General features: G+C 43.0%; 1 protein-coding gene across 2 annotated transcripts in view; it reads right to left on the bottom strand.

The window, feature by feature from the left end:
- COL8A2 (collagen type VIII alpha 2 chain) overlaps positions 1-23,945 on the bottom strand; it is a 142,453-nt gene that overhangs the window by 40,657 nt on the left and 77,851 nt on the right. Inside the window, exon 3 of one of the 2 annotated variants that reach the window (XM_083625531.1) lies at positions 8,582-8,764. The exons of the other annotated variant lie outside the window; for it this stretch is intronic. The gene's annotated coding sequence lies outside the window, so the exon portion shown is untranslated. The remainder of the gene's footprint in view (positions 1-8,581; positions 8,765-23,945) is intronic. 2 annotated transcript variants of the gene reach the window in all.

Here is a 23,945-nt window from a genome sequence, read left to right as displayed (position 1 = left end):
TGACCTGCTTAGCTTCAGCAAGAGTGGGGGCCCTATGTGCTTTTAGACCAATATAGTTGGCGCTGTGGGTTAAACCACTGAGCCTCTTGGACTTGCCGATCAGAAGGTTGGCGGTTCAAATCCCCGCGACGGGGTGAGCTCCCGTTATTCGGTCCCTGTTCCTGCCCACCTAGCAGTTCGAAAGCACGTCAAAGTGCAAGTAGATAAATAGGTACCGCTCTGGCGGGAAGGTAAACGGCGTTTCTGTGCCCTGCTCTGGTTTGCCAGAAGTGGCTTAGTCATGCTGGCCACATGACCTGGAAGTTGTACGCCGGCTCCCTTGGCCAATAAAGCGAGATGAGCACCGCGACTGGACCTAATGGTCAGGGGTCCCTTTACCTTTACCTTTAGTTTCACTGAATGACTATAAGCAGCCAGTCCAGGGCATAAATAACTTATCTGCTCCAAGCCTGACTGCAGTCTCAGCAGAGGCAGCAGCTCTCACCTTTCAGCAATGCATTTGGCCTAAATCATTATCTGGAACAGGTCATACTTGATGCTCCGTTCCTGACTATCCTTAACTGCACGCTTTGAAAGCCGATGCTCTGTGAAAGACCTGGAGTGTGCAGAAGGAAATGGCTGCATTTCCTTCAAGGAGCTGTAGAGGTGGACATCAATCTTCATTAATTCTGACACAAGGGGGCCTTCTTTCCACTCCCTCCTTGGAGGGAATATAATCTCCCCCGCCAACATTCACCGCTCCTCTCTGGCTGCTGTCCGCTGCTAAATGCAAAATCTCTTTGGACGTTTGGGAAGCTTATTTTACAGGGATGATGCATTGCAATAATTATCATCAGCTTAGAATAAGTGTACTCCATTTTGGAGGCCGAAAACAGCAGACCAGCACTGAGGCATAAAAGGCACAGCAGCTGCTTGCTGTAGGTTTTCAATGATTGCACAATTAAGCCAGCCCAAAGGCCAGCTCATCTGAGGTACTAATGTGCTGACAACTTGTGTGGAACAACTGGAGCACAGCTTCAGTGTCACGCTTCTTGAACTGGAGCAAAGCTCTGGGTCAGATGGGGCAAGCAACTCAATTCAGTTTCTATTCGAAAGCGAACTACCTAATTTGAACTTTGCAAAACAATACACTGACTAAAACAGAGCCATCCTTCTCTGAATTGCAGTGGAGTTCTCCAGTGAAATTACATGCACAAAAATAATAATAACAATAGTAATAATAATTTATTATTTGTACCCCGCCCATCTGCTGGGTCTCCCAAGCCACTCTGGGCGGCTTCCATAGAAACCAAAAATACACTAAAATATCGCACATTAAAAACTTCCCTGAACAGGGCTGCCTTAAGATGTCTTCTGAATGTCAGGTAGTCGTTTATCGCTTTGACATCTGATGGGAGGGCGTTCCACAGGGCGGGCGCCACTACCGAGAAGGCCCTCTGCCTGGTTCCCTGTAGCTTTGTTTCCACAATGAAGGAACCGCCAGAAGGCCCTCGGCGCTGGACCTCAGCGTCCGCACAGAATGATAGGGGTGGAGACGCTCCTTCAGGTATACTGGGCCGAGGCCGTTTAGGACTTTAAAGGTCAACACCAGCACTTTGAATTGTGCTCGGAAACGTACTGGGAGCCAATGTAGGTCTTTCAAGACCGGTGTTATGTGGTCTTGGCGGCCGCCCCCAGTCACCAGTCTAGCTGCCGCATTCTGGATTAGTTGTAGTTTCCGAGTCACCTTCAAAGGTAGCCCCACGTAGAGCGCATTGCAGTAGTCCAAGCGGGAGATAACTAGAGCATGCACCACTCTGGCGAGACAGTCCGTGGGCAGGTAGGGTCTCAGCCTGCATACCAGGTGGAGTTGGTAGACAGCTGCCCTGGATACAGAACTGACCTGCGCCTCCATGGACAGCTGTGCGTCCAAAATGACTCCCAGGCTGCGCACCTAGTCCTTCAGGGGCACAGTTACCCTATTCAGGACCAGGGAGTCCTCCACACCAGCCCACCCCCTGTCGCCCAGAAACAGTACTTCTGTCTTGTCAGGATTCAGCTTTAATCCATTAGCCGCCATCCATCCTCCAACCGCCTCCAGGCACTCACACAGGACCTTCACCGCCTTCACTGGTTCTGATTTGAAAGAGAGGTAGAGCTGGGTATCATCTGCATATTGATGGACACCCAGTCCAAACCCCCTGATGAAAAAATGCACATTTTAAGTGAGCATAAGTGAATAGCTTACTGAAAATAACATAGAAAATTCATTATATCAGGAAAAATGTGTATATTAGGATAAATTTGCACTAAAATGCTGGTGAATTTTCATGACGACATAAAAAAAAAATAGACTGCTTTGGAAATGTTGAGAACTGAATTTAAGATTGGAAAAATGAGAAACCGAGAAAAAGCGAAACTAAAATTGACACATTCACATATTCACTCATACCCTCCCAATTACAAACTTAATCAGTTAAGCAACCTTTCCCTCTGCCCAGGGAAACATGGGAACTCTTGCTCTGAAAAAGGGGGTTATTGTCTTTAGCATATCAAGCTTCCCCCAACTACAATTCCCAGAATGCTTTTGGGAAGTGAAGGCAGTCAAAGTTGTAAAAAATCAACCAACATCTATAGTATGTAGTTATGGTTTCTGTTTCCCTGGAAACTTGCCTGAGGCTTTTCTGAAGCTGCTTCTGAGATGTTCTTGTTTGCCAACTTTCAGTATTAAGCAGATCTTCAAGCTACATACTTTACATCAGTACCGGCCTGCTCATGAAGTGAGGTGAGGCAGTCACCTCAGGTGGCAGATCAGGGCATGAGGAGCACAAAGCTCACCACTGCCATTTCCTGTGTGTGTGTGCCCTGCTTTCTCTGCTGCTGTACCCCACTGTTGCCACACCCATACCCCACTAGTGCTGCACCCCACATGGTGGCAGCAGGGAGCGCCTGTTGAGGAGGAGATGGTGGCAGCGGGGCATTTTGACTCCAGCAGCAAAATGTCCCAGGCCAGTCCTGATTTACCGTATCTTTCGTTCTATAGGACGCACATTTTCCCCTCCAAAAATTAAGGGGAAATGTGTGTGTGTCCTATAGAGCGAATGCAGGCTGCGCCGCTAAGCCCAAAGCCAGAACAGGAAGACGGAGCACTGCGGAGCGCTCCGTCTCGCTGTTCTAGCTTGGGGATGGCTGCGCGCACAGCCTCCCCAGGGCAGCGGGGTGTCTTCACCCCGCTGTCCTACAGAGGCTAGCAAGGCTGTTCCCAAGCCAGAACAGCGAGACGGAGGGCTCCTTCCGTCTTGCTGCTCTAGCTTGGGGATGGTTGCGCGCACAGCCTCTCCAGGGCAGCGGGGTGTCTTCACCCCGCTGTCCTACAGAGGCTAGCAAGGCTGTTCCCAAGCCAGAACAGCGAGACGGAGGGCTCCTTCCGTCTTGCTGCTCTAGCTTGGGGATGGCTGCGCGCACAGCCTCTCCAGGGCAGCGGGGTGTCTTCACCCCGCTGTCCTACAGAGGCTAGCAAGGCTGTTCCCAAGCCAGAACAGCGAGACGGAGGGCTCCTTCCGTCTTGCTGCTCTAGCTTGGGGATGGTTGCGCGCACAGCCTCTCCAGGGCAGCGGGGTGCCTTCACCCCGCTGTCCTGCAGAAGCTAGCAAGGCTGTTCCCAAGCCAGAAGAAGCGAGACGGAGGGCTCTGTCTCGCTGCTCTAGCTTGGGGACGGCTGTGTGCACAGCCTCCCCAGGGCAGCGGGGTGTCTTCACCCCGCTGTCCTGCAGAAGCTAGCAAGGCTGTTCCCAAGCCAGAACAGCGAGGCGGAGGGCTACGTCTTGCTGCTCTAGCTTGGGGACGGCTGCGCGCAAAGCTTCTGCAGGGCAGCGGGGCGCTTCGCTCCAAAGGCTTCAGGGATCTTTGAGGCTGGCGGTGAGGGAAAGCAGCGCTTCCCCCCACCGCCAGCCCCACAAGCTCTGGTGAATGTACCTTGAACGCACCTTGTTTTAGAGCGGGAGAACAAGAAAATTTTTTTTCCCCTGTTCTCCCCCTCCTATGGTCCGGTGCGTCCAATGGAGCGAAAAATACGGTACATACTAACACATTATTTTAGTACCTTGGTGTTTTTGAGTTGTATGTCTTATAAATCTAACCTCAGCTCATAGGTTAAGAACAGGGCTCGAGATCCTGTGCTCCTTCAGATTCTTCTGGACTTCAACTCCCATCAGCTCCGACCAACATGGACAACTGTCTGGGATGAGGGAAGCTATAGTCCAATAACATCTAGAAGGCCACATAAGATTCCTTATCCCTGGATTAGAATCTTAATAAAGGCAAACGTCATGTCCAGTTTGTCATGTTACAGGCAGGCATGGTGGCAGAAGTGTAAATACACAATAGCAGCAATCATGTTTTAGAGAGCATGAGATCCCCCTTTCTAATCCAGTAAGTTCGAAGTTATATGCATCTCTAGTGTGGCATTACCTAAATGCCAGCTAAATGGATGCTGGTGCAATTAATGCTCCTTGCTGGTCTGGGAGCCTTTTTAGAGCTGTAAAAGGAAAATGGAAGAGGAAGGAAATCAAAACAAGCAGCCAGGTCTCTCTTTTTGCAGTATTCTCTCTCCTTTATGTACAAGGTTGCAGATTTAAGCCAGAATGTTGAGGGGAGTTTTCCTGTCTACTAGATGAGTACAACTGTGAAAGAGGATGCCAAGGGCATGCTTGCAAATACCTACCCACCTACCCATTCTTAAGGAAATCAGCCCTAAGTGCTCACTGGAAGGACATATCCTGAAGCTGAAGCTCCAATACTTTGGCCACCTTATGAGAGGAGAAGACTCCCTGGAAGAAGAAGAAGAAGAAGAGTTTGGATTTGATATCCCGCCTTTCACTCCCTTTAAGGAGTCTCAAAGCGGCTAACATTCTCCTTTCCCTTCCTCCCCCACAACAAACACTCTGTGAGGTGAGTGGGGCTGAGAGACTTCACAGAAGTGTGACTGGCCCAAGGTCACCCAGCAGCTGCATGTGGAGGAGCGGAGACGCGAACCCGGTTACCCAGATTACATGGCTACCGCTCTTAACCACTACACCACACTGGAAAAGACCCTGATGTTGGGAAAGATGGAGGGCACATGGAGAAGGGGATGACAGAGGACGAGATGGTTGGACAGTGTTCTCGAAGCTACCAGCATGAGTTTGACCAAACTGCGGGAAGCATTGAAAGACAGGAGTGCCTGGCGTGCTCTGGTCCATGGGGTCATGAAGAGTCGGACACGACTAAACGACTAAACAACAACATCCACCTATCTAGGTGATCCTGCAGGGAAGCTTTTTGCTTCTAGAAGAGAGTTTGAACATGGAAGTTAAGCTAGTAACTTTTATGGACATAATTGCAGAGTAGAAACTCTTTGCAGGGCAGAAACGTATTCCTCAGCTGTCTTGATGGTCAGGGTAGTGAAGCTGCTGCCTTGGATGCTTGCTTTGATAGTGGGTGTTCTGCTAGGAAACTTTTGATGTCGTTTTATGATTCTTACAGTTGCTAACTGGAGGCCCTGTGCAACCACCTCATTAGTGTTCAGAGCCTCCAGCTAGCAGTTATGTGGAGGTTTCACTTGTGTGAACTTGTAATTTCATAAGGTGACTCCTTATGCAGGGTTTTCAGTGTTAATTTCATACAAGCTGAAGTGCTCAGTAGCTTCCATGAAGAGTTGCCAATGCACACAAATGGTGCTACTCCACCGGAAGATTAGTGACTGCTCTCTTCAGTTATCATCACTTGGTACCGAGTTTCTTGGAGAGGAGAATGGCACTCTTGGTTGTGGCTCCCACTGAGGCTGTTCATCATTACAAGAGATTTTCAGACTGCTTTGCTTTATTACTGCAGCAAACCATTTTAATTTAAAGTTGGGGGGGGGGGGCTACTTTTAAAAAAATGCCTGCAGTTGGTTTCTCATCTTACAGCACAATCTTTGTTTATTGGGAAGTGAGTCCCAATAATCTCTAAGCAGTTTTAGTAAATCTTCTTTGGATTGCCGCTTTAAGAAATATTTCTTGCTCTTGATGACGTTTGGTGTTTTTGACGAACAATTGTTTTCTCTTTTATCTCTTATGAACTTTACATCTTGTTTGTGGTTTGTTTACGTAGATAAATATATTTAAAACCACTTAGCTTGGTGAGGAGCTGAGGTCACTGTACACTGCTTTGATCTATACAGATGAGTTCTGGCAAAGGAGTTTTTTTATATAATTGTTTGGGGGAAAACACAATGTGGGGCCAAATGTTTTGTAGCACTTTGGATGAAACTGGGGCAAAGCAAATGTGGAGTCAATAAATCCAATTTCAAACCAGCAGAGAAATGAGCTCCATGTTAAACTGGCAGGCTTTTGCTCAGAACGGGAATCTTGGCAAGTACACGAACCTGGTGTCAAAAAGTTCATGTAAACAAGCTACTTTTCAGACTCAAATACACACACACACACACACACACACACACACACACACCAGGTTGTTGCCACTCCCCTCGATGAAACTTGCAAAAGGCCATTTCCTAGATCAAAATACCTTCACCATTCCATCTTGTAAACATCATTACCATTACGCTTATTATTTTTCTCCTCCCTCTTCAGGATTTTTTTTTTTTTTTTTTTTTTGCTTTCAGAGACCTACAAACCTTTCTTCCTGTTTGCTGCCACCTCCCCCAACCACTGTAATTTTGAGATCCATTGAAATACCAGACAGACTGAAGCATTAATAGGAGGGTAAAGCTGCCAGGTGCATATTTTGGCCAGCCAAACAATACATGCCAAACCGCAGGTATTTTATGAGACGTTTCCTGTTATGAAGACATTTTTTTCCTGTAGAGATTCTTTGTTACTGCACCCCCCATCACTCACTTTCTCCACTGTTTCCAGCTCTCCTTTCCCTTTCCCTACGGGCACTTTTGCCTCATAGAGCTGTGTCATGCTACAAAACATTATTATTTTCTTAGCATTACAAAAGGCAAGGTCTTTTGAAAGTAATAAGAAAAAGCACCATTCATTGCAAACACGGGTATAAAAGCAAGCACCATTCAGTTCTGAAAACTAAAACCAGTCAACACACACAGACCACACCCCAGCCAGTTGTGAAGTTTCAAGGGCTCAAGCAGCCATATTATGGCATGAGCCTAATTCATAAGATACAAGAGGTGGAGCAGGAATCTAACAAGCTGGGTTGGTTCAAGACACTTTGCTGCCTGAGGCAAAGGGCAAGATTGCTCATTCAGGGTAGTATGGCCGTAGACGAGGCAACGGGCAAGACTGATTTCCTCATCTCAATTTTGGCCACATGGCAGCTGAACCTTACTTCATTACTGGCAATAGGACAGTATTCTCCTCTCCATGTGAGGGCAACAAGCTAGGCTACATGGAACATACAGCTCTGTTTTCCAATATGTACCATCATCACCATTCCCTGCCTTTCTCTCCAATGGGACTCAAGGCAGCTTACACATAAAAACAAGAACTGTGAAAAACATAGAAAAATCAGTTATTAAAATACAATTGAACATGGACAGAATTAAAACTATATATGCACAAAATCTGTTTAAAACATATCAATAATTACAATTAAAACAGCACGGCACCAGCCCTTTAATTAAAAGCAATCAATCCCCCAAAACCTGTTTGAACAAAGAAGTCTCCACCTACCAGTGGAAGAACAACAAGAGAGCCAGTCTAGCTTCTCTAGAGAGGGAATTCCAAGGTCTGGGAGTAGCCACCAAAAAGGCCCTCTCCCACGTCCCCCCCCCCAAGCGTACCTGTGAGGATGGCAGGACCGAGAGTAGGGCCTCTCCCCCAAATCTCAAACCCCAGGTAGGTTTGTGTGAGGAAATACAGTCTTCCAGATAGCTTGGACCTAAGTGATGTATGTTGTCACTGCTACCCCCCACCTACCAGCTACCTCACTCTAGGATGGCCCAGGTGATGAGTATGTAGATACAAGAGCTGTATGGCACTTGCTTTTTTTTTTTTTTTTTTTAAAGTATGGTATACCAGGCCTGGCCAATGCAGAATATTTGGCAGCTGCAAGGTTTGATATTGCAGACCCCAGCACAGGGATGCCAACCCGGCAACCATGGGCACTACTTGTGCCCGTAAAGCCTTTCACAGGTAACTTTCAAAAGAATATACAAAGAATTTAAAAAAAGGTACAACAAATCAATACAGCTACTGCTCTGGAAAGCAACTGAAAGCAATTCTTTTATGGGTTTAGTGTTTTATATACACACACATATGAGACAAGCCTACCAATTTGTTCTCAGACCGATGTGGAAAAACTTCTTTTCCTGAAGCCATACATCCAGGAAACATTTTTTTAAAAAAAACCAAACATTCTTTTTCATCAAATAAAAAAGTGTCCCTTCCAATTGCTCCGAAACTACATACAAAGAGGAGGGGAAAACTTTTGAAAGCCAGGAAAAATAAGAAGGAAATAAAGAGAAAGGAAGGAATTCTGATGGGATGGGAGAACAGAGTGGCTTCAGAACACAGCACCTGTGGTGTTCAGGCCCTGCTTGTGGGCTGCCCAGAGGTCATTTTATGTTAAAATAATATTGCAGACAATACAGTAGTACCTTGGTTCCTGAAAGGCTTAGTTGTCGACCAAATCAGCCCCCGAACGCTGCAAACCAGGTAGTAAGTGTTCTGGTTTGCAAACGTTTTTCAGAAGCCAAATGTCCGATGCAGCTTCTGCTTGAGTGCAGGAAGCTCCTGAAGCCAATTGGAAGCCACGCCTCGAGAACCAAGATTCCACTGTACTAAAATAAACAATATATTAAAATATATTACAAACTATATTAAAGTAAACAAACCAATATAAAACAATCAAACGATTCTAAAGATCACATGGGGGAAATACATAAATGAATTGAGGGTCCCCATTACACACTTTGGAAATAAGTCATTTGTAAATGCCAAACTTGTAAGATCAATTACAACAGCAGATTTGCAAAGTTGTTAACAACCTTGGAGAGAGTCAGTGAGATGATATCTAAATAAAGAAAATCTGAGTATTAGAATAACATACCTCTTTTTTTTTAAAAAAAGTGAACAGAACCATTTTGCTATAGAAACTATGACACAGTTTTTACAAGCTGTGCCATCTCCCCCCATTTTCTTAAATTTTAGTCTCCCAAAATAGGGTGTCTCTTATCAATGGGGGCATCTAATACATGGAAAAATACGGTAAGTAATAGTGAAGGCCCATACAGCTTTTGAAGCCATTTGTACAGATGCCAATAGGTCTTCCAACTGTTGGAAGGTGAAGGGTTGTCCTTTGCAGAACGTGATCTGGACAGAGTATAAACATTTCCCTCCTACCCCTTATACTGACTATATTTAGATGGATCACAAACCTATGGCTGGTCTATGAATGGGAGTAAAGGAAAACTATCATGAATTAGTTTCTAAACCCAGAATTCCCATACTTTAAGTGAGGATCAAGAAAGGGATTTCTTAACCCAAGGGTATATTCTTTCAAGGCAAACAGAAATGAAAAAGCCCTGATAGTGGTATAGTGTGTACATAGCTCTACTGCAACCCAATTTATTCAACTGGTTAAAGCTTTGTTTACTAAATTTATACGAGTCTTGCTTAAAGTAGGCAACCCAGCGTGCTCCAGATAGAGCTGTGTTTCGTTAGGTTCAGGGTGATCAGTTGAATAAAGATTATTATAAAAATGAGCAAACGCTTGACAAGTGTCCTCAGACTTGTAACGTAACTCACCACTGATACTCTGAAATTGTGTGACTTGGTTCCTAGCTTGTTTCTTGCATAAAGATCTAGCAAACAGCCTAGAGCTTTATTGTTGTTTTGAATTGCAAGAAAATCTACAACAGCCAGTTCACTTCTCTTACCCGTTAATTTGTGGTATATTTTAGCACTGCCAGTTCATTTGTGTTCCCTCTCTAAGACCCCAATACAAAACAACAGTTGCTTACAAGCGGGGTCCCTTATTTTCTTTAACCCAGAAGAGATTTTGACAACTCCCTCTCAGTGTGGCTTTCATCGAATCCCACAAGAGGCTAATTTACATTTCTAGGAGGTTATTAAACTGAAAAAAACAATCAAGGTATTTCCCCAATTGCTCTAGCTTGCCATTGTGAGAAAGGATGTTGTACTATCAGCAGGGCTTTTCTTATGTTATTTTCTGTCATAGCTAGTATTCAAGACAACTTAACAAAATACATAAAAACATGAGGATAACTCCTAAAACAGTAAAAAGGAAAGTAAAAGGAAAAAAGGCCAGCCTGAGGCCATGAGGTTCCTTGGTTGAAATCCAAAAGTCTTTGACAGATCCACTAAACAGCATTGCCAAAACAGGCTAAGATGATCTCTGGAGATGCTTGAGAAATTCTGGCCTTGTGAACTCTGATACACATTGACCTGATCTTCACTCAACTCAGGTTAATGTGTGGGCTGCAGTTCAGTTATCCACCACACTTCTGTAATATTCTGATGCAATTCACAGCTAAAAGAATTGATCAAAATAAATTTACAGCGTGCTGTGTGCTGAAGAAGAATTCCATGAAAATGATGGATCAGTGGTACTTACCACCTGTAAAATTAGCAAAAATGTATAGAACTGCTTCAAATGTTTGTTGGAAATGCAAGGAGAAAGAAGGCACATTTTACTGTGTAAGATTACAAAAGCATTCTGGGAAATGATTTACAATGAGTCGAAAAAAATGTTTAAAATAATGTTTGGGGAAAAACCAAAGGCTTTTTTACGAGGCATTTTAGGTGCAGAGAGGAGCAGAAACGACTATTTATGTATGCAACAACAGCAGCGCGAATACTAATGGCCCAGAGACGGAAAGAAGACAAAGTACCGACCAGAGAGGAATGGCTGATGAAGATGATGGCCTACGCCAAAATGGCGAAATTGACTGGGAAAATCAGAAGCCAGGAAGAGAAGAACTTTAAGGAGGAATGAGCAAAAATTATAATGTATTTAAGAGAACTCTGTAAACAACTAAAAACTTTGGCAGGATTTAAGTTATGCTTGTAATGTACAAAAAGACCCCTACAACTATGGTAAAAATGGATTTAAAAAAAAATAATAGAGAAAATAAGGGAAGCAGTTGAAAAAAGATTGATAATGGTAACCATGGAAGGGAGGGGGAGAGTCAAAGGATTCAGGGAATCTTAAATGACAATGTTAGTGTTTAATGTTTGAATTTAAATTTGTTATGTAAAACTTAATAAAAATATATTTTAAAAATAGAATTGATCAAAATATGCATGGGGGGAATACCTATTAAGCAATGCCTAAGATACATGGAGTTAAATGTATTTTTTTGTATGCACATATACTTGACAGATTAATGAAAAAAGGGGCCGCCTCGTTCAGAGTTGTGGCTGAACACATAGGAAACTCTCGTGGAACAGTGTTAAGAGTGATTTGCCCATCCTTGGCAGGCCCTCATTTTAATTGCTGAGGTTTGGCTTTTTAATTCAACTCTGTTAGGTGGTCCATTCTTTTTGGTAAACAGCTGTTTCAGGTTAGAAGCCTGCCTGTAAGCAAGGGAAGGTGGCTCTCCTTCCTCCTCTGAGGGCAATTCATTTTTATAAGACTTGCTAAGTGTGAAGGCATCAGTGGAGTATGACTTTTACATGGTGGGTTCAGGAATGTGGCTGCACCAAGCCAAGAAAGATGTCAGAGATGCATTCATGCATCCCCATCTGCACCATCACATCTAGTACAAGTAGTAAAGAGTAAATTTTAAGGGAGGTGTTTAGCACAAGGAGCATGTGAGTTTTTGGGGCTCTCCCCAGGGAATTCTCCCTGAGACCAAATCTACAAACATTTAAGCAACAACATAAGAATCTTGGGGTTGGGGGTGATATTACTTCTTCAACATGAGAAGCTTTTACTAATGAGTTTGTTGCAGCAGGTTTTTATTTGTTATTTATGAAGTGCCACAAAATCAGCAGTAACTACACACAAAAATAAAAGTGATGCAGACTCGTAAGTCTAAATCCGGGGTTGGACATTTTGCTGCATGAAATGACAAGATGTTGCCTCCTCCCATTCCACATACAGAAGCTTTCAGGACCCTGCACTGTACCTGAGTGCAACACAATGTCTTAGGACAGGCTCTTTGGCATCTAACTCTTTGCTCCCACCCCCTACACCTGGTGCCTAAGGTGGCTGTCTCACTCTGCCTAAAGGTAGGACCATGCCTGTCTAACAAGCTACACCAGAGAGAAAAGAGAAGGTGGGGTATTCAGGGGGAAGCCAATGAAAGGAGGTGTTTTAGGATTCACTTATGGAGGAAATGGTGTCAGGAAGAGAAAGGTTCCGGAACAGATAGGGTAACAGATTTCACCTGGCACCATTAGAACAACAAGCTTCAACCATTTCAGACCTGGGACACACCTTTAACCCAAACATTAATTTCTTATTTTTTAAAAAAATAATATATCTGTATGGTAGTAGTGCTGCTCTTGAGACCATGACCTGGTAGTGTGTCCAGACCCACTACCTGAAGACCAATGCCCTGGAATGAAGATTCTGGGGAGGAATGAATAAGAGAAAATAAAAAGGGGGATGATGATGCAATGTTGAGGAGAAGGTAAGAGTAAAGAGTGGATAGAAGAAATCTTGTCCAATAAATCTTCAGCAAAAGCCCATGAGGGGAAAAACAGGAGTGGGATGAAGAAGCCAGTCTAGGAAAAAAGCAAACACCTAAGAGAGATGCTTACAAAATGAGGATGCAAGGTATGACTGAGGCAGAAAGCCTGAAACAGAAAGTGGGAGAAAGAATAAGCCTGAAATTTAAGTAGGAGAATTATGAGGGCCCCTCTAGATTTACTGAGCATTCATTTTTACTTGGTTGCACAAATCTTATATGGAAGTTGGACTATAACTTTACTGAACTTTCATTCTGATTTGTTTGTGAAGCAGTCATATGGCAATAACCATTCATCCTGATTTACTTGTAGGTTGTTTACACAACTTACCATCAATCAATCATTCCTTCCATCTACGCTTTTCACTACATTTTCCTGTCATTTTCCTAAATACCAGAAGTAAATTTTCTTTTTAAAGTGGATTTGTTTAGCTAGGGTGACAGAGTTCTTTAAACCACTTTAATTGCATGACAGTATCCCTTCCACAAGACACTGACAGTCTGGAGGTACCTTTAGTTTTATTGCCATGTACGTTTTGAAGAGCAAGTATAAGAATGAGATAATGAACTACTGGCCAAGAACCAAGGTAGAAGGGAAGAAAGAGAGATGTGACTGAAGAATAGTAAAGTGAGATAGACAGCATTGGAGAGAATGAGGAATTCTCAAAGTCCACAGAGGAAGAAGAGAACACAGATCAGAAAGGGAAAGTGAGCAAGCAGGTACCCCAGCGGAAAATAGCACCTGCTCACTGAAGCAATACCTCCCTCCTGTGAGATACAAATCCTAGAAGAGGTAAAGGTGAGGCTGGACTCACTCTTTCAATAGGTCTCTGTGCAGCGTTTTTGCTGACAGGGTTTCTGACATTTCAGCGTTTTTGCTGACAGGGTTCTTTCTCAGCCTTACCTGGAGACAAGATGCCAAATATTAAATTAAACCCAGGATCTCCTGTATGCACAGGAGATTCTCTACCAACCCTCCTTCCCCAGGTGCAAGATCTTGTCTGGAAATTGAACCCAAATTAGACCCAAATCACGGACCAACATACAAAACAGAACAAATAAATATTTTGAGATGAAACCATTTTGCTATAGAAACCTTTTCTTCTTCTTCTTTTGGTATCTGATCATTTATTGCTGTTTTATTTTTTATTTTAAGTTATTGTTGCACGTCATATGCTTTCTAACATAACAAAAAAATATATAAATGCAACCATGTTAAAACAGTTTAAAGAGGGAAAAGAACAAAAACTATGCTACAAAAAAAAAAGAAAAAAATGGGGGGGGGGAGTAGAAGCTCATTATGAGAAGGAGGAAAGAAATTCTAGCTTTGAACTTCAAGCTCAAAGTAGCTTTTTAAAAGAAAGTATAATGTCTCGTAAAATGATATTTCAAGTTTTGGGAATGAATGGCAATTTCTGATTATTCTAAGGCACAGGAAAACTAGTTTAGCATTTCCAGTCCCTGAAGGCCAGATCTGTTAAGGGAACGAAGCAGTCTGCGAGAGTTCACAAACTTAGCTTCCTGTTGAGATCATGGCGAAAGTGTTACCTGTTTTTCTCTAGGATATTCCCCATCTGTGGGCTAAATAACCCAACCAGAAGAGACGAAGCTCTATCACTTGAATGTTTTCTTGGTAAGTGTTACATATGTTTTCTTTGTAAACTAGCACTTTTCCTGGAAAAGAAGTATTTCTTTACTAATTGAGGAAATAACTTGTGCTTAGCTGAAAACCCAATTAAAAATGTTCAGATTAAAATCAATCGATACCTAAGTCCACCTCTTAAGATAAAATGCATGTGGAAAAGCCAACAGAAGTGTTATAAAAATATATAAAAGGATAAAAGCGACAGGTTTGGACAGACTGACTGCCAAATATTACAAATTAACTGCAATTTGTTTGATCTGAAAAAATAGTTATAAATTCCCAAGTTTCACTTTGCAACCAAACAAAGATTAAATAAGGTACCCTCCACCCCCACCAAACATTAATCCACTAGGTGGCAGGCTTCATTGACTAGTGGATCCGATGGTTGCATTGCAAAGAGCAAGACAGTGGGAAAGAGAATGGGATTCCCCTCTCTACAGTGGATAAATGTTAAACCTGATGCCTGTGTTGTTCAGTGCTGAGGTTTCCCCAATGCATCTCCATGGCTGCTGCTGGTCTGAGTTAATAGCTTGCCAGGTCTCTAGCAAAAGGGTGGAATTCAAGGCAGCAAATGTTGCCTGGTATTGCTCCAAAAGGTTAATTGACCATGAGAAGGAGAAAAATCAAAGGCTGGCCTGACGCTAAGCTTCCTTGAATGTCAAACTCACTTTCCACATTAGGAGAAGATAATTGATCCTGCTAAAGCTGCTCCAGCCAGCTGTAGGTGCTTGTTCTTGATGTGGCAGTGGAAGAGAAAGGGAGGCTAAATGGTTAGAGGGACTAGTTTCAGTCTGCAAAGCACTGAACAGATTGGGCCCAAAACAGAGTATGCTCTAAAACTGTGAGAAAATTACACATTGTGTGAAAGAGCTTAACAAATAGAACTTGATGCCACAGCATGTGATGATGCCAGTGGCTTAGATATCTGTAAGAGGTAGCGAAGCATAGTTGTTAGAGTATCAGACTAGGACAAGAGAGACCAAGGTTCAAATCCCCACTCTGCTATGCAGCCCACTGAGTGACCTTCTGTTAGTTCACTATCTCTCAGTCTAAACCTACCTCATAGGGTTGTTATGAAGATAAGATGGGAAGGGGGAGAAGAACTTGTGCCACCTTGAGTTCCTTGGAGGAGATGAATTATAAAACAAGTTTCTTGCTTTTGTAAAATAAAAAGAAACTGTATTTTTGTAATTAGCTGCTGGCTAAAAACACACGCAAGGAAAAAAGCTGCTATACAATAAAAACTAGACAACTGTAAAACAATTATAAACATTTGCACTGACTTTCTATTTTAGAAACTTGTGATGTTTTACGGAAGTTTGCATTCCATATATATTTCACCATGACTTTAGTTTGGGCAGTTGTGCAAAAGTCATACCTTAATCATCCATTCATTTTGGGTGGAATTTTTGTATTTTTTTTATAATCTTCTACCATTCCATCCAATTCACCCAATAACATTGGAGGGTATTAGGATTAGGCGGAGGGGTCCATCTGCTGCAGAGCCTTCTGCTGTGCCTCCTGAAAGGAAAGGTGGTTGAGAAGCTACCACCATCAATGTTCCCATCAGCAGTAGTCAGTATAGGGCCCTAAAACAGAGTAGAGTGAATTAAGTAGGCCCTAAATTGGAGTAGGGGGGAACAGAGCATGCCATGCTCCAAAACAGGAATCCTCAAGTGCACAGTCCTTCTGTGGCAGAAACCCCAAGAAAATGCATTCATTCCCTGGTCTTTCTCATGTGACTCCGCTGACACCAGAGCCCACATCTCCACTTCCCTGAGAAGACATCTCTGGCACTGGATTCCTATGACTGGACCACAGGCTTCTTTGAGAATCAGGAATTTCCCCCATAAAGCAGTTCCGACAGCTTGAAACCTTAGTGCAGGCTTCCTCAAACTCGGCCCTCCAGATGTTTTTGGCCTACAACTCCCATGATCCCTAGCTAGCAGGACCAGTGGTCAGGGATGATGGTTGTAGTCTCAAAACATCTGGAGGGCCGAGTTTGAGGAAGCCTACCTTAGTGCCTAGAAAAAGCTAACAGTTGCATAAAAATGTGTTGGCCTTTTAATTGGCCAGATGCAACACTCAGGACATCGGGTTTGACAAACTAGTCCAGACTATAAAGCCCTTCTAGCTGTTCCAAGACACTGCTGAGACAACTTGTATTTTCTTTCCCAGTGGCAAGACCACTAATTTATCTGTGGGGTTTATCCATTTATCCATGGGCATGGGCTTATCTGTTACCTATTCCAGAACTCCAGGCCTAGTAATCTCTACCTTGTTTGGGCTATGACCTCATTTTACTTCACAAGTGGTGCATTGTCCACGCTAGCATTGACGAATAGTGATCTGAACAAAATCAAAGCTGTAAATCAAACCAATTTAGTCTTCTAGCAACTTTACTGAAGTTTCAAAGCATACCAGTTGCACATCAAGATCAAATGAGAAGTCACTTAGAGAAACAACACTTTCAGGTGTAAGAAACTGATTATAATGATACAGTAATGCAAAGGTTCTGAGGGTTCTCCGTTCCAACAGGAACCATGCTGGGTGCAAAGGAATTGCAGAATCCAAAGCTTCTGTACACCTCTGAGAGGGGCCCCAACCTGGAAATGGCCCCACTGGCTGGTGCAGGGCGGTGGTTGTGGCTCTACTGCTCTGTCCACCAGCCCTTCCCCCCTGCCCCCCGGGCTGCTTCAAGGTCCATTTATTGTATTTTATGTGCAGGGATTTCTCTCCTGCTATTCAACTGTAAAAGGGTTTTAGGGCAGGAAACAATTAAAAGCCAACAATTTAAAACAATAGCAATTTAAAATCGCTTAAAAACTGTGGGCCATTATAAGATGTTGTTGCGGAGAGAATTCTTATTTCATTAGGGAGATTCAAACAAATGGACCATTCTTACACTGAGCTAGATATTAACCATAAGGAAAACAAAGTATCTTTTAAGTTTAAGGACAAATGGAACTTTTGGTTTCAAAAAGCTGCTATAGTTGCCCCTTACAGCAGGTACGAAGGGTTAAAACCCATTCTCCTATATCATAGTCCCGTTCTGCATCACACACACACACACACACACACACACACACACACCCCGATGCTATTTAATACAATGAACCTGGAGGTGGATACCGTGTGATATGCAGCAATGAGGGTTGCTCGTCCATCAGCTTCTTAAAATGGGTGGGGCAGATTTTGGCCATATCCACACTGTTTGGGTGGTCTGCTACTGGAAGCTGAGACTTCTGAACCCAATGCATTATTTTAACCATATCTCTTTCTTTAGGCCATGTGTTGATTAATTTCATTTGTGGTTATAGAAAGGGTCATTTTTATGATGCACGGTGGGCTTTATGATATTTTCTAATTTTATTATGTTTCCTGGAATTATGTATAATTATATAGCATAAAATGTGAAGCCAATTCTGCATTATTGGGGAGGCAGCATATAAATTTAATCAGTCCATGTGGACATTGAGGATTCTATTTTCTTATTAAGCTTAAAGAAAATGCATACATACCCCGAGTGTCATTCTTTGATAAGTGGTATGTGGTGCCCAATTTCCCCAAAACATATTGGCAGAGCAGCAGGGACAACCAGGGTTCAGCAACTGGGCAAACACTCTCTAACATTTGACCATTTAAAATGTTTGCACAATGTATTCTCCACAACAGCACAACCGTCTCCCAAATCACTTTAAAATTTGGATTAAAAAAAATATCCAAGTTATAATAACACTTTGAATTCAGTCCTGAAATACTAACAATTTCAAGAAGTCTTGAGTTTAATGCACACTTAGAAATTACTGTGGTCTTTTGCCCTCTTCCACCTCTACATGTCAAATCGGGGCTTGCTTCTGTATTGTATGGGCCTTATGCATGGCATCTCACCTGGCAAGCCTGTGAACCCATAACCTACAGATTGCCCTGGGCGTCAGGCGGCCCCAGCAATCACTTGCCACCTAATCCCTCTATCCTATATAAGACTTTGCTTTAGGTGCAGAAGAGGGACCTTCGCACACACAGCTGGGAAGGAGAAGAGGGAAGAGGTGATGGCAGCATTGCTGATGGAGGAAGTGGGGTTGTAGTTGAGGAGCGGGGCAGAAGCAAGAGAGCAATGTTGGACCATTAGCAGCTACCTGACTCTGCTGCCTGATACTACTGGGGTGTGTCCAGGACAAACGTGCTCTATCTCTATTGCTGGAGGCAGTATGACTCTTGATTACATTTTGAAATGCACCCCTACCCATGAAATCATCCAAAGCCATAATGGAGACAGACAGTCATTTGCCAGGAAGAGGTACAAGAAAATCTTGACTGTCCCCAGCAAAGAGGAGATCACTGGCACATATGCAAAGACAGATAGCCATCGGGAATTACACATAAGGTAGGAAGTTGGGCATTATACAGCAACACATTGGAAAACTTACAAACCAGACTGAAAACACTATTACTTAGAAGTAAGTCCCACTGACTTCAATGGGATTGAAGCACGTCTGACCTGAATATATATACTTTTAAAAAATCAATTAACCACAGCACTCGGGAATACTGAAAGGGAGGCCATTTACAATTGTCTCTCCTGGACTCTGTTGCCTGAGCTTTCCCCAGTGGGATCCAATCCCTGGCTTACACCCAGCTTGCTAGAGGTGGCATTGCAAACTCAGCTATTTATGGCAATGCACAGTGCAGTCTGTCGACAGCAGGCCTATTTACTAACCACAACAATTCAGTACATCTCCCTTGGCCGGCTCAGTGTCTCAGACCTTGGGGTTTGGGTTTGAAAGGCATGCTATAAGAGCATGGATTGACGCTGTCACTTGGATCCTGGTCTTAATCAGCCAATGGGCCAAAATGATTTTTATTTTTTTTTAATGAAACAAGGTCATTTTAGCTAACAGCATCATTTCCATTTGTAGGAAAACAGAGAAGGGGACAGCTCTGCTTTAGGAGGCTACAGAGTGTGGGGACCTTGGAAAATAGGAACATGCCTTATATCATTGGTCCATTTATATAGTTCAGTCATGCCTACACTGACTGGCAGCTGCTCTTCAGAATTCCAGACAGGAATGTTTCCCAAGCCTACCTGGAGATGTCAGGGATTGAACTAGGGAACTTATGGATTCAAACCATGTGCAATACCACTAAGCTACAGACCCTCACTTGCCTGATTGTGGAAGAAACAGAAACTTGAGTTTATCTGTGGAATGTAATTGCTGCCTGGTTAATTTATTACAATATTTTTCTGCCGCCTTTCATTGCATAGTGGCCTACTTTGCAGCGGACAGTCATTTATTTCAAGGGCTGTCAGAAAATAATAATAGAATCATAGAGTTGTAGAGTTAGAAGGGACCCCAAGATTCATCTAGTCCAACCCCCTGAAATGCAGGAATATGAAGCTGGCCCATTTGGGGATTAAACCTGCGACCTCGGCGTTATCAGCACCACGCTCTAACCAAACGAGCTACAAAATTTAACAGTTCTCTGTTTAAAGGATCCTACCAGGATTCAGTTTGTTGGTCCTCATCCAGCCCACTACAGTGGTACCTCGGGTTAAGAACTTAATTCGTTCTGGAGGTCTGTTCTTAACCTGAAACTGTTCTTAACCTGAAGCACCACTTTAGCTAATGGGGCCTCCTGCTGCTGCTGTGCCGCTGCTGCATGATTTCTGTTCTCATCCTGAAGCAAAGTTCTTAACCCGAGGTAATATTTCTAGGTTAGCGGAGCCTGTAACCTGAAGTGTATGTAATCTGAAGCGTATGTAACCCGAGGTACCACTGTACTGCATTCTGGAACTGTTTCAAGACATTCACAGCTTCTCTCTTGATTCCGAAATAACAAAGAAATATCCAAAATCTACTAATGACTGCTTCCAGTGCCTTCATATAGATAGCGAACAGCACTGGGAATAAAATAGTGCCTTGCAGCATCCCACAGTAGAACTGCAATGGGACAGATATACAACCCCCCAACGTTATTCTCTGAACCAGGCCTTCTAGGTAGGAGGCATTACCACTGCAACAGAGTGCCACCAACTTCCAACTCACAATCTATATTATAAAGAGGAAAATCCTAGAGTGCCACCAACTTCCAATTCATAATCTATATTATAAAGAAGAAAATCCTATATTATTTTGTTCCAAGGTTCCAATTCTAAGTTATTAATACTAGGTGCAGTGACAAATGTGGAAAACATTCTTGAATTTGGTGGAGCTTTAACGGCAGGGCAAGATCTGAAAGTTAGCAGAGATAGACAAAACATACAAGTTTTGTTCGCAGCCGCAGGTGACAATGCAACAAAGACTTGCATGCTAAGGACTGTTTTCCTAGCCTGTTCCAAACCCACAAGTTGAAGCAACAAGAGCAGCACAATGGTTTCAGTCAAGGAATGGCTGGACAGTTGTGGTTTGGCCTCCCTTCTGTCTCTTCCAGGTGCATTTTCCAGCACTCTTTGATACAGTATATTTTATAAATAAACATAATTGTGTTTATCCCCGGACCTCATTAGGATGCACTGTCTGTGTTTCTGGGCCAGGGACAATGTTTTTGGAGTGGGTGTTAAGGACACATTCTTTCAAACATTATGCTTGGGACGTGCAGCTAAACTGTTTGCAGATTCCAGACTGAAAACGGAGGAGCTACAATAGCAAGGAAGAAGCGGAACAAAATGCTGGGTTGGATTGGACCTCAGCCACAAGGGCTCAGATTAAAAAGGAGTTAGAAATATCTCAAAACAAGGTTTCATTTGGCTGAAAGCCACCTAGGAAAACACCCCACGGGTTAGCTGAGTTGGAGTTACTGTGGCATTCAAGGTGTAACCACAGTGTGTGAGAGAGATGGAGGTTACATTCCATACTTCTGTGTTTAACCTGCTACAGCGTACCTTTCGGAAGACGGTTATGAAAACACCTGGTTCTGTGGGACAGAGCAAACAATGACATTCATTCCTATGGGGGGAGGGAGTACAGCCTAAACCAGCCCCCATCAACCTAGTGCCCCCAGCTGTCTGGATCTGATGGGAGTTGTAGTCCGCAAAACATCGGGAGGACACCAGGTTGGTGAAGGCTAGCATACACTTTGAGATTTGGATAAAATCCACATATCACCGTTGACTCTAGTTAGTCCAGCTTTATCTTCAACAACCAAACTAAGGCGGGCACATTATACCTATCCCATGTTGTTGCAGTGGAAACCGCCCCCCCGCCTTCCATACACCTGCCACTGTAATTATGGATGCTTTGCTAGTAATGACAACAACTTAACATTTACACGGCCCAACTCAAAATGTGCAAAACACTCCACATACTAATCATTGCTACAGCAGTCCTGAGATGTAAGGTCAGTGCAGAAAAGTGGTTAGAATGTCAGACTGGGGCTGCGGAGACCTGTATTTAAATCCCCACTCGATTATGAAGCTTGCTGGGTTCAACTCTCAGCTGAAACTACATCACAGGGTGAGGATAAAATGGGGAGAGGAATGTAGGCCAGCACACCTAATGGAGCAAGTTATGCATTTCCAAAAAAAGAAGACAAACTGTTGATGAGCAACTTCAAAGCTCCTGCTCACACTTTTTATAGTTCTTTTTCTTTAAACCAGACTTGGACAAGGCAGCCTTCAAATAGAGGACTGTCTTATGACACATGGCCACCCTAGTGATACCCAAAACTGCTGCCTAAGGCAACTGTCTCATTCCGCCTAACGATAGAGCCAGTCCTCTAAGAGGGAAGTCCTATACTTTTCTCACTGAAACTTTTTTTTAAAAAAATAATAATTTAAAAGCAAATTTTCTTCCAGTGGAGATTGCTTCTCCTCATGGAGCCCCACTGAAGAAAAACAGCTTTCAAACATAGACAAGGAAAGGGTTTCGCTGTCATAGCCCCACCCCTCTGTTGTCCATATTGTGCTTTTAAACACCTGAGCCCTCACCCTGCTTATAGGGATTCTGCAGTGACCTGAGACACATGGTTCTAGGGCCACTGCATCTGCCTTGGCCCTTAAGTTGCTATGCTACAGCTCTGCAGCATACAATTCATTTTATTTTAAGTCAACATTGCACTAGGCAGCATACAAAACAACCGAATGCCACAATCTTTGCCACAGAACTGATAATTTCTGTTAGATGGAGCATGCAACAATCTTCTTCAGATCAAGTTGCCATATGACTCCTGACCAGCAATTCCAAACAATATGAGTAACCCATGACCAATCTTGTAGGAATGAACATTATATATTCCTTCAAAACCACAAGCATTTGAGTTTTTTGCAAGAGCTGGTTCTTTTTTGCTATTTCCACGCAAGACACTTAAAAGCACTTAGGAGCATACCTCATGCCATTTGTGCTTTGTGTGCACCATGTTAAGGCTGGATAGAATAAGAAAGTGAAATAAAAGTTCCCACCCATGTAGGTTATACATTCACGTTATGCGCTAATTTAGGAAATGCCAACTGAAACCTCCTATGTGAAAACACTCTTAGAGGAGCTTTAGAAGAACAAACAACTTCTGTTCCCCCCATCACAATACTTTCCTTCTTAGCAAGCTTTCTCATAAGTCAACCAGCCAGTCAGTTTCCATGGGAGGCCGAGACAGCAGGTTGCAGCCAATGCTAGACCTACTAAGAGTAAATCCAAGGACATTAAGGAATATTATTAACTTAAGTCCATTAATTTTAATGGGTCTACTCTGAGTAGCACTTAGCATAGTACAGCCCAGAGACTGACTACAAAGGATGAACGTATGCACCCTGCTGGATCAGGAAAAAGATCCATCTAGTCCTGTTCTCACAGTGGCAAAGCAGATGCCCACAGACCTGAGTACAACAACCTTGAGTCTCCCCATTTGTAGGTCCCAACAACTGGTATACAGAGGCACACTGCTTCTGGCAGGGGGGTGTAGCACATAACCATAAGGGCTAGTAACAACTGAGTAACAATCCTCCATGAATTTGTTTATTCCCCTTTTAAAGATATCAAAGTTGGTGGCCATCCCTACATCTTCTAGTAACTAATTCCAACTATATGTGAAGAAATACTTCCTTTTGTCTGTCCTGAATCTTCTAACATTCAGCTTCATTGCCTTCTAGTATAAAGAGAGAAGAAGATGGAAGGGGAGTGGGAGAGTGAGAGGAGTGTTTAGTTCAGTCTTTAGCTTTGATTATTATAGTTCCATAAGAACTACACAAAGGTTGTGAACAGATAACATCATTAATTGTGCTTGATTGTCATAATAGTGACAAGCAACAAGGACATATGGCATGTTAGGGACTAACAACTTTATTATGGCATTGGCTTTTGTAGACTAAAATCCCATTTCATCACATGCATGTTTTATCCTTGGGTGGGGAAACTGAAAACAGTGGGGTCAGAAAGACTATGACAATTCTGTTTGAAAAAAATGCAATTTTGTACTATGGAAAGCGCAAAAGAAGTTATTGACAGTTCTATTTCTGTTGGGAATTTCCATGCTCAGTTTTCTTTCAAGTGGTTAAGAACGTAGCTTAAACCAGTACTTGGACCAAATATTGTAGACAGAGAACTCCTAGTGGAAAGGAAAGGATTTTCCACTACTTAAGAGAAATAGAAATAAAACTACTTTGGAAGGCAGAAAAACAAGCTACAGAGGGAATAGCATATTACATAAATTCAATTTTTGAGAATTTTA

The sequence above is a fragment of the Podarcis filfolensis genome, assembly GCF_964270895.1.
Source record: "Podarcis filfolensis genome assembly, chromosome: 8".
In the NCBI taxonomy this organism is placed as follows: domain Eukaryota; kingdom Metazoa; phylum Chordata; class Lepidosauria; order Squamata; family Lacertidae; genus Podarcis; species Podarcis filfolensis.
Note: the sequence above shows the minus strand (reverse complement) of the source record. Positions and strands in the feature narration are given on the sequence as shown.